Source organism: Hyperolius riggenbachi, chromosome 10 (assembly GCF_040937935.1).
Source record: "Hyperolius riggenbachi isolate aHypRig1 chromosome 10, aHypRig1.pri, whole genome shotgun sequence".
Lineage (NCBI taxonomy): Eukaryota > Metazoa > Chordata > Amphibia > Anura > Hyperoliidae > Hyperolius > Hyperolius riggenbachi.
In genome coordinates, this window is record NC_090655.1 from 292,138,429 (window position 1) to 292,150,421 (window position 11,993).

Sequence of the window (11,993 nt, forward strand, 5' to 3'; positions counted from 1 at the left end):
TTCTTCCTCCTCTTTACTTGTCCTCATCATGTCACCCTCCTCCATAGACTGCTGATCACTCCTCACATACGTCTCTTCTTCTTCCTCTTTACTTGTCCTCATCATGTCACCCTCCTCCACAGACTGCTGATCACTCCTCACATACGTATCTTCTTCTTCCTCTTTACTTGTCCTCATCATGTCACCCTCCTCCATAGACTGCTGATCACTCCTCACATACCTCTCTTCTTCTTCCTCTTTACTTGTCCTCATCATGTCACCCTCCTCCACAGACTGCTGATCACTCCTCACATACGTATCTTCTTCTTCCTCTTTACTTGTCCTCATCATGTCACCCTCCTCCACAGACTGCTGATCACTCCTCACATACGTATCTTCTTCTTCCTCTTTACTTGTCCTCATCATGTCTCCCTCCTCCATAGACTGCTGATCACTCCTCATATACGTCTCTTCTTCCTCTTTACATGTCCTCATCATGTCTCCCTCCTCCATAGACTGCTGATCACTCCTCACATACGTCTCTTCTTCTTTCTCTTTAACCACAACACTTCCATGTATAAGTTCTCCACCCTAAGTGCACAAAGTGAGAGATAAACTAAAATGTGAACACTGATAACAGCATATGCAGGAGCAAACAATGTCACAGAGTTTGGAGTCTCAGTGGATCCTCAGTCCCACCTACCTGATAATGGTGGGGGATGGTGGGATCTTCCTGTGGACAATTCCGAGAATTAAGAGGACCTGTACATCTCTCTGGTGGGTGTCTGTTACTGGATACATCTGTAGGAAACACACACACTGACTGAATACATTGTCTCTATGTGATTATCAGATGATGGGGGATCTAGGTGGACAATCCTGGGAATAAAGAGGACCTGTACATCTCTCTGGTGGGTTTCTGTTACTGGATACATCTGTAGGAAACACACACACTGACTGAATACATTGTCTCTATGTGATTATCAGATGATGGGGGATCTAGGTGGACAATCCTGGGAATAAAGAGGACCTGTACATCTCTCTGGTGGGTTTCTGTTACTGGATACATCTGTAGGAAACACACACACACTGACTGAATACATTGTCTCTATGTGATTATCAGATGATGGGGGATCTAGGTGGACAATCCTGGGAATAAAGAGGACCTGTACATCTCTCTGGTGGGTTTCTGTTACTGGATACATCTGTAGGAAACACACACACTGACTGAATACATTGTCTCTATGTGATTATCAGATGATGGGGGTCTAGGTGGACAATCCTGGGAATAAAGAGGACTTGTACATCTCTCTGGTGGGTCTCTGTTACTGGATACATCTGTAGGAAACACACACACTGACTGAATACATTGTCTCTATGTGATTATCAGATGATGGGGGATCTAGGTGAACAATCCAGGGAATAAAGAGGACCTGTACATCTCTCTGGTGGGTCTCTGTTACTGGATACATCTGTAGGAAACACACACACTGACTGAATACATTGTCTCTATGTGATTATCAGATGATGGGGGATCTAGGTGAACAATCCTGGGAATAAAGAGGACTTGTACATCTCTCTGGTGGGTTTCTGTTACTGGATACATCTGTAGGAAACACACACACTGACTGAATACATTGTCTCTATGTGTTTATCAGATGATGGGGATCTAGGTGAACAATCCTGGGAATAAAGAGGACCTGTAAATCTCTCTGGTGCGTTTCTGTTACTGGATACATCTGTAGGAAACACACACACTGACTGAACATTGTCTCTATGTGATTATCAGATGATGGGGGATCTAGGTGGACAATGCTGGGAATAAAGAGGACCTGTACATCTCTCTGGTGGGTTTCTGTTACTGGATACATCTGTAGGAAACACACACACACTGACTGAATACATTGTCTCTATGTGTTTATCAGATGATGGGGATCTAGGTGGACAATCCTGGGAATAAAGAGGACCTGTACATCTCTCTGGTGGGTTTCTGTTACTGGATACACCTGCAGGAAACACACACACTGACTGAATACATTGTCTCTATGTGATTATCAGATGATGGGGGATCTAGGTGGACAATCCAGGGAATAAAGAGGACCTGTACATCTCTCTGGTGGGTTTCTGTTACTGGATACATCTGTAGGAAACACACACACTGACTGAATACATTGTCTCTATGTGTTTATCAGATGATGGGGGATTTAGGTGGACAACCCTGGGAATAAAGAGGACCTGTACATCTCTCTGGTGGGTTCCTGTTACTAGATACATCCATAGGAAACACACACACACTGACTGAATTCATTGTCTCTATGTGATTATCAGATGATGGGGGATCTAGGTGGACAATCCTGGGAATAAAGAGGACCTGTACATCTCTCTGGTGGGTTTCTGTTACTGGATACATCTGTAGGAAACACACACACACTGACTGAATACATTGTCTCTATGTGATTATCAGATGATGGGGGATCTAGGTGGACAATCCTGGGAATAAAGAGGACCTGTACATCTCTCTGGTGGGTTTCTGTTACTGGATACATCTGTAGGAAACACACACACTGACTGAATACATTGTCTCTATGTGATTATCAGATGATGGGGGATCTAGGTGGACCCCAAGTACTGCTCTCTCCTGTACAAGAAATGAAAGTCTCCTCTTACCCGGTGATGTGAGGGGCGGTTGATTCTCCATCATGGCGTCCCTGTAGAGGTCATGGTGTCCTTCTATATACTGCCACTCCTCCATGGAGAAATAGATGGCGACATCCTGACACCTTATAGGAACCTGACAGACACAATGACACAGTCAACACCTAGATATGTCCCTTGCTGTTACTGGATAATGTCCCATAATTCCCAGCACTGCTCACCTCTCCTGTCAGCAGCTCAATCATCTTCCCAGTGATTTCCAGAATCTTCTGCTTGTTGTGTTCATCAGATATCTGGGAGTGAAATGGGGGCACTGTGATGGTCACATGATCACCAGACTTCACTGGAGGAAAACTCTGTATAGAAAGACCAACAGTAATGTTATGTGACCTCCTAGAATCCCCCTCACCTCTCCAGTCACCTGTGTGTTATATTACTAGAGATAGGAGTGATGTCATGTGACCTCCCAGAATCCTCCTCACCTCTCCAGTCAGCAGACAGCTGATCTCCAGGGTGAGGTTGAATATCCTCTCAGTCATGTGACTCTGGTCCTCCTCCATCCTCAGTGATGTGGTCATGTGATCTGTACAGAAAGCTGCTGCCTTTGGATAGATAATAAGGGTAGGATAATTCAGGCTGCACAGTTTTCAGTGGTGAAACTACCAATACAGGATCCCCCTCCCCCCAGCACTCACCATTGCTGTCACTTGTGGGAGGTGGGGCCATGCAGAGTATTGCAGGAAAGCATAATAAACTGGTTTATAGCTACCTGTGCACTATACTCACAGCGTGCTGCAGTCCTGTTCTCCCTCTGCCTCCACTCCAGCTGGCCTTCTCTCCTCACACCCCTCTCCCACTGTTACCATTTCTGTGATGTTACAGTAGTGCTGGCAGTGGTAGATAGATGAGGATATGAGGAGAGGCGGAGACTGAGGCAACCCCTCCCACTGTTACTATTCCTGTGATGTTACAGCAGTGCTGGGAGTGGTAGATGGATGAGGATATGAGGAGAGGCAGACACTGTGACAGCTAGCTATAAACCAATGTAATCCTTCCTTTTACTACTCTACACAGACCACACAGCACAGTATGAGTACAAGCCTAATGCTTAGTCACTGGATGGAGCTCGGAGATCACACAGCACAGTATGAGTACAAGGTAATGCTTAGTCACTGGATGGAGCATGGAGATCACACAGCACAGTATGAGTACCAGGTAATGCTTAGTCACTGGAGGGGAGCATGGAGATCACACAGCACAGTATGAGTACAAGGTAATGCTTAGTCACTGGATGGAGCATGGAGATCACACAGCACAGTATGAGTACAAGGTAATGCTTAGTCACTGGATGGAGCTCGGAGATCACACAGCACAGTATGAGTACAAGGTAATGCTTAGTCACTGGATGGAGCATGGGGATCACACAGCACAGTATGATTACAAGTTAATGCTTAGTCACTGGATGGGAGCATGGAGATCACACAGCACAGTATGAGTACAAGGTAATGCTTAGTCACTGGATGGAGCATGGAGATCACACAGCACAGTATGAGTACAAATTAATGCTTAGTCACTGGATGGGAGCATGGAGATCACACAGCACAGTATGAGTACAAGGTAATGCTTAGTCACTGGATGGAGCATGGAGATCACACAGCACAGTATGAGTACAAGGTAATGCTTAGTCACTGGATGGGGCATGGAGATCACACAGCACAGTATGAGTACAAGGTAATGCTTAGTCACTGGATGGGGCATGGAGATCACACAGCACAGTATGAGTACAAGGTAATGCTTAGTCACTGGATGGGGCATGGAGATCACACAACACAGTATGAGTACAAGGTAATGCTTAGTCAGTCACTGGAGGGGAGCATGGAGATCACACAGCACAGTATGAGTACCAGGTAATGCTTAGTCACTGGAGGGGAGCATGGAGATCACACAGCACAGTATGAGTGCAAGGTAATGCTTAGTCACTGGAGGGGAGCATGGAGATTACACAGCACAGTATGAGTACAAGGTAATGCTTAGTTACTGGATGAAGCATGGAGATCACACAGCACAGTATGAGTACAAGGTAATGCTTAGTCAGTCACTGGAGGGGAGCATGGAGATTACACAGCACAGTATGAGTACAAGGTAATGCTTAGTCACTGGATGGGGCATGGAGATCACACAGCACAGTTTGAGTACAAGGTAATGCTTAGTCACTGGATGGGGCATGGAGATCACACAACACAGTATGAGTACAAGGTAATGCTTAGTCAGTCACTGGATGGGAGCATGGGGATCACACAGCACAGTATGAGTACAAGGTAATGCTTAGTTACTGGATGAAGCATGGAGATCACACAGCACAGTATGAGTACAAGGTAATGCTTAGTCAGTCACTGGAGGGGAGCATGGAGATTACACAGCACAGTATGAGTACAAGGTAATGCTTAGTCACTGGAGGGGAGCATGGGGATCACACAGCACAGTATGAGTACAAGGTAATGCTTAGTCACTGGATGGAGCATGGAGATCACACAGCACAGTATGAGTACAAGGTAATGCTTAGTCACTGGATGGGAGCATGGAGATCACACAGCACAGTATGAGTACAAGGTAATGCTTAGTCACTGGATGGCAGCATGGAGATCACATAGCACAGTATGAGTACAAGGTAATGCTTAGTCACTGGATGGAGCATGGAGATCACACAGCACAGTATGAGTACAAGGTAATGCTTAGTCACTGGATGGCAGCATGGAGATCACACAGCACAGTATGAGTACAAGGTAATGCTTAGTCACTGGATGGAGCATGGAGATCACACAGCACAGTATGAGTACAAGGTAATGCTTAGTCACTGGATGGAAGCATGGAGATCACACAGCACAGTATGAGTACAAGGTAATGCTTAGTCACTGGATGGGGCATGGAGATCACACAGCACAGTATGAGTACAAGGTAATGCTTAGTAACTGTATGGAGCATGGAGATCACACAGCACAGTATGAGTACAAGGTAATGCTTAGTCACTGGATGGGAGCATGGAGATTAGGCAAGTCACTCAGATCCATAGGATGGGTGTACGGTGATGGAGGTGCGAGATCAAGTAGGAGACATAAGGAGGACCATGCTGAAGGCTTACAATCTAGAGGCAGAGGTGGGACACAAAAGGTAGGGGACCAGAGTTCAATTACTTCAAGGAGGATGATAAGGATAGTGACAGGTGTACTATGACCTTCTCTGTAACAAAGTGTGTCCCTCCCAAACCTCTGCTCTGCTCATTATATAACAGCAATCACATAATTACCTCTTACAGCTGTGTGTTTCCTCCACTTCCCCCAACTCCTCCTCCTGCTCTTTAACCAGAAAAATCACTTCCTCCTTGCGTACTACATAACTTCCTGCCTGCGTGCTACATCACTTCCTGCCTGTGACACAACTTTCCTCTCTGTGCTACATCACTTCCTTATAGTTGGTTTAATTTCGTCCTCTCTATGCTTTCCACCTAGGAGAGGTGAGATCGCCATCTTGTGGCGAATAGGCTAACTGCAGCCTATATTTGTGGAATTACCTGCACTCGGCTGTAAAGTAGCCATCAGAGTCACGAAAATGAAATCAAATTATTTTAAAAAAAGGAGGTAGAGAAATTGCCCCTCTTACAGAAAACACTTGAGAAATAGATCAATAATTACAGCTTTAATTTGTAAGCATGGTGCTGTAGTGATTGGCGCTCTCGCCTTGTAGCGCTGTTTTCCTATCTCAGTAAGGTCACTATCTGCACAGAGGTCGTATGTTATTCCTGTGTCTGCTCGGGTTTTCTCTGGGTACTCCAGTTTCCTCCCACATACCAAAACATAATAATAAGTTAAATGACTTCCCCCTATATTAGCCCTAGTCGGCTGGCTTAGTGAACTACTTGGATATCCATGACAGAGCCAGGATTAGTGAGGATACTGGGATTGCCCTGGCAGGGCTGGATTAGTGAGGATACTGGGGTATCCCTGGCAGGGCTGGATTATTGAGGATATTGGGATATCCCTGGCAGGGCTGGATTAGTGAGGATGCTTGGATATCCCTGGCGGGGCTGGATTAGTGAGAATACTGGGATATCCCTGGCGGGGCTGGATTAGTGAGGATGCTTGGATATCCCTGGCAGGGCTGGATTAGTGAGAATACTGGGATATCCCTGGCGGGGCTGGATTAGTGAGAATACTGGGATATTCCTGGCAGGGCTGGATTAGTGAAGCTGCTGGGATATCCCAGGCGGGGCTGGATTAGTAAGGCTGCTGTGATATTCCTAGCAGGGCTGGATTAGTGAAGCTGCTGGGATATCCCAGGCGGGGCTGGATTAGTAAGGCTGCTGTGATATCCCTGGCGGGGCTGGATTAGTGAGGATGCTGGCAGGGCTGGATTAGTGAGAATACTGGAATACTGGGATATCCCTGGCGGGGATGGATTAGTGAGGATACTGGGATATCCCTGGCGGGGCTGGATTAGTGAGGCTGCTGGGATATCCCTGGCGGGGCTGGATTAGTGAGGATGCTGGCAGGGCTGGATTAGTGAGAATACTGGGATATCCCTGGCAGGGCTGGATTAGTGAGGATGCTGGGATATCCCTGGCGGGGCTGGATTAGTGACGCTGCTGGGATATCCCTGGCAGGGCTGGATTAGTGAGGATACTGGGATATCCATGGCAGGGCTGGATTAGTGAGGCTGCTGGGATATCCCTGGTGGGGCTGGATTAGTGAGGATGCTGGGATATCCTTGGCAGGGCTGGATTAGTGAGGCTGCTGGGATATCCCTGGCAGGGCTAGATTAGTGAGGATACTGGGATATGCCTGGCAGGGCTGGATTAGTGAGGTTGCTGGGATATCCCTGGCGGGGCTGGATTAGTGAGGCTGCTGGGATATCCCTGGCGGGGCTGGATTAGTGAGGCTGCTGGGATATCCCTGGCAGGGCTAGATTAGTGAGGATGCTGGGATATCCCTGCCAGGGCTAGATTAGTGAGGATGCTGGGATATCCCTGGCGGGGCTGGATTAGTGAGGCTGCTGGGATATCCCTGGCAGGGCTGAATTAGTGAGGCTGCTGGGATATCCCTGGCAGGGCTGGATTAGTGAGGCTGCTGGGATATCCCTGGTGGGGCTGGATTAGTGAGGATGCTGGGATATCCTTGGCAGGGCTGGATTAGTGAGGATGCTGGGATATCCCTGGCAGGGCTGGATTAGTGAGGATGCTGGGATATCCCTGGCAGGGCTGAATTAGTGAGGCTGCTGGGATATCCCTGGTGGGGCTGGATTAGTGAGGATGCTGGGATATCCTTGGCAGGGCTGGATTAGTGAGGCTGCTGGGATATCCCTGGCAGGGCTAGATTAGTGAGGATACTGGGATATGCCTGGCAGGGCTGGATTAGTGAGGCTGCTGGGATATCCCTGGCGGGGCTGGATTAGTGAGGCTGCTGGGATATCCCTGGCAGGGCTAGATTAGTGAGGATGCTGGGATATCCCTGCCAGGGCTAGATTAGTGAGGATGCTGGGATATCCCTGGCGGGGCTGGATTAGTGAGGCTGCTGGGATATCCCTGGCAGGGCTGAATTAGTGAGGCTGCTGGGATATCCCTGGCAGGGCTGGATTAGTGAAGATACTGGGATATCCCTTGCGGGGCTGGATTAGTGAGGACGCTGGGATATCCCTGGCAGGGCTGGATTAGTGAGGATACTGGGATATCCCTGGCAGGGCTGGATTAGTGAGGCTGCTGGGATATCCCTGGCAGGGCTAGATTAGTGAGGATACAGGGATATGCCTGGCAGGGCGGGATTAGTGAGGTTACTGGGATATCCCTGGCGGGGCTGGATTAGTGAGGCTGCTGGGATATCCCTGGCGGGGCTGGATTAGTGAGGCTGCTGGGATATCCCTGGCAGGGCTAGATTAGTGAGGATGCTGGGATATCCCTGGCAGGGCTGGATTGGTGAGGCTGCTGGGATATCCCTGGCAGGGCTGGATTAGTGAGGATACTGGGATATGCCTGGCAGGGCTGGATTAGTGAGGTTACTGGGATATCCCTGGCGGGGCTGGATTAGTGAGGCTGCTGGGATATCCCTGGCGGGGCTAGATTAGTGAGGATGCTGGGAAATCCCTGGCAGGGCTAGATTAGTGAGGATGCTGGGATATCCCTGGCGGGGCTGGATTAGTGAGGATGCTGGGATATCCCTGGCAGGGCTGGATTAGTGAGGATACTGGAATATACCTGGCAGGGCTGGATTAGTGAGGCTGCTGGGATATCCCTGGCAGGGCTGGATTAGTGAGGATACTGGAATATACCTGGCAGGGCTGGATTAGTGAGGCTGCTGGGATATCCCTGGCGGGGCTGGATTAGTGAGGCTGCTGGGATATCTCTGGCGGGGCTGGATTAGTGAGGCTACTGGGATATCCCTGGCGGGGCTGGATTAGTGAGGATATATTGGGATATCCCTGACAGGGCTGGATTAGTGAGGATACTGGGATATCCCTGGCATGGCTGGATTAGTGAGGATACTGGGATATCCCTGGCATGGCTGGATTAGTGAGGCTGCTGGGATATCCCTGGCGGGGCTGGATTAGTGAGGCTGCTGGGATATCCCTGGCAGGGCTAGATTAGTGAGGATGCTGGGATATCCCTGGCAGGGCTGGATTGGTGAGGCTGCTGGGATATCCCTGGCAGGGCTGGATTAGTGAGGATACTGGGATATGCCTGGCAGGGCTGGATTAGTGAGGTTACTGGGATAATCCTGGCGGGGCTGGATTAGTGAGGCTGCTGGGATATCCCTGGCGGGGCTGGATTAATGAGGCTGCTGGGATATCCCTGGCAGGGCTAGATTAGTGAGGATGCTGGGATATCCCTGGCAGGGCTAGATTAGTGAGGATGCTGGGATATCCCTGGCAGGGCTGGATTAGTGAGGCTACTGGGATATCCCTGGCAGGGCTAGATTAGTGAGGATGCTGGGATATCCCTGGCAGGACTGGATTAGTGAGGCTACTGGGATATCCCTGGCGGGGCTAGATTAGTGAGGATACTGGGATATGCCTGGCGGGGCTGGATTAGTGAGGATACTGGGATATCCCTGGCGGGGCTAGATTAGTGAGAATACTGGGATATCCCTGGCAGGGCTGGATTAGTGAGGATACTGGGATTTCCCTGGCGGGGCTGGATTAGTGAGGTTGAAGGAATATCCCTGGCAGGGCTGGATTAGTGAGAATACTGGAATATCCCTGGCGGGGCTGGATTAGTGAGGATGCTGGGATATCCCTGGCAGGGCTGGATTAGTGAGGATGCTGGGATATCCCTGGTAGTATGTTGCACACAAGAATAGTAACACATATCTAGCAATGCTTGTTTTACTGGATGGATAATTTATACACCTCACGTCCATCAGTAACTAATAGACAAGTGACGAGGTGTGTTATTACCTCTATAGCAGCACGGTGGCGTAGTGGTTAGCTCTCTCGCCTTGCAGCGCTGGGTCCCTGGTTCGAATCCCAGCCAGGGCACTATCTGCAAAGAGTTTGTATGTCCTCTCCGTGTCTGCATGGGTTTCCTCCGGGCACTCCGGTTTCCTCCCACATTCCAAAACATACAGATACGTTAATTGGCTCCCTCTAAAATTGGCCCTAAACTACAGTACTTACACTACATAATATAGACATATGGCAATGGTAGGGATTAGATTGTGAGCTCCTTTGAGGGACAGTTAGTGACAAGATATATATATATATATATATATATATATATATATACACTGTACAGCGCTGCGTAATATGTCGGCGCTATATAAATACTAAATAGTAATAATAATAATAGCTGAAATTATAAATACGATTGGCTTCCATGCATGCTGAACAACAATATGCTTTAAAGAGTAACTATCTGGCATAAAATTAAAAATCAATACTTTATTTTTATCTGGAAAACAAATAATAAGGATGCTAACCAGGCAATCCAAAAGTTAAAAATCTCTCTTAAGCTCAACACACCATACAAACTTGGTTGTACAGATTTACCAAATCTATGCAGTATAAGGGCCAACAGATTGAAAATACCTGATTGATTGAAAATGATTGATTGCATAAACTCTCATACTACATGAAAGTAGTAAGATTGAACAACCAAGATTGTATGGTGTGTGTTGAGCCTTAGTTTTCTTCTCAGAATATCATTTACCAGGTCTCCTGGCTCTTATATGGTACATCTGCAGCAAAAGAGAAGTTGCAGTGCATGCTGGTTGGTTTTTTTTTCCTCCCCTGTTCTGTCCATACTCCATACATAACTAATGCAGTCTGATTGGCTGAAGTTTCTTTCACTCCACGTTTCCCCTCCCACCCCTCTGTTCCTCTCTAATTGGCCAATATATATTGTGCTGAGAAGCTGAGAAAGTGACTTAGCTGAAATCTGATCCATAAACCAGTTCTGCAAAGTCACAGAATGATTTGTGAGGATGCACCTCTTAGGGTGCGTTCAGAAACAGCCCTATCAGTCCGCCGACAGTGCGTACACACGCACTACTGTCGGGAGAACGTCCGCTCAGCGGGAGGGTGTGACGGACCCGTCATTGGTGCACATAGTGTGTGTGCATACACCGTAACTGCAGAGCTGTGTGAGAGGGTCTGACGGACCAGTCATTGGTGGACATAGTGTGTGCGCACGCACCTTAACTGCAGAGCTGTGTGAGAGGGTCTGACGGACCCGTGATTGGTGGACATAGTGTGTGTGCACGCACCGTAACTGCAGAGCTGTGTGAGAGGGTCTGACGGACCCGTCATTGTTGGACATAGTGTGTGTGCACGCACCGTAACTGCAGAGCTGTGTGAGAGTGTCTGACGGACGACTCATTGGTGGACATAGTGTGTGTGCACGCACCGTAACTGCAGAGCTGTGTGAGAGGGTCTGACGGACCCGTCATAGGTGGACATAGTGTGTGTGCACGCACCGTAACTGCAGAGCTGTGTGAGAGGGTCTGACGGACCCGTCATTGGTGGACATAGTGTGTGTGCACGCACCGTAACTGCAGAGCTGTGTGAGAGGGTCTGACGGACCCGTCATAGGTGGACATAGTGTGTGTGCACGCACCGTAACTGCAGAGCTGTGTGAGAGGGTCTGATGGACCCGTCATTGGTGGACATAGTGTGTGTGCACGCACCATAACTGCAGAGCTGTGTGAGAGGGTCTGACGGACCCGTCATTGGTGGACATAGTGTGTGTGCACGCACCTTAACTGCAGAGCTGTGTGAGAGGGTCTGACGGACCCGTCATTGGTGGACATAGTGTGTGCGCACGCACCTTAACTGCAGAGCTGTGTGAGAGGGTCTGACGGACCCGTGATTGGTGGACA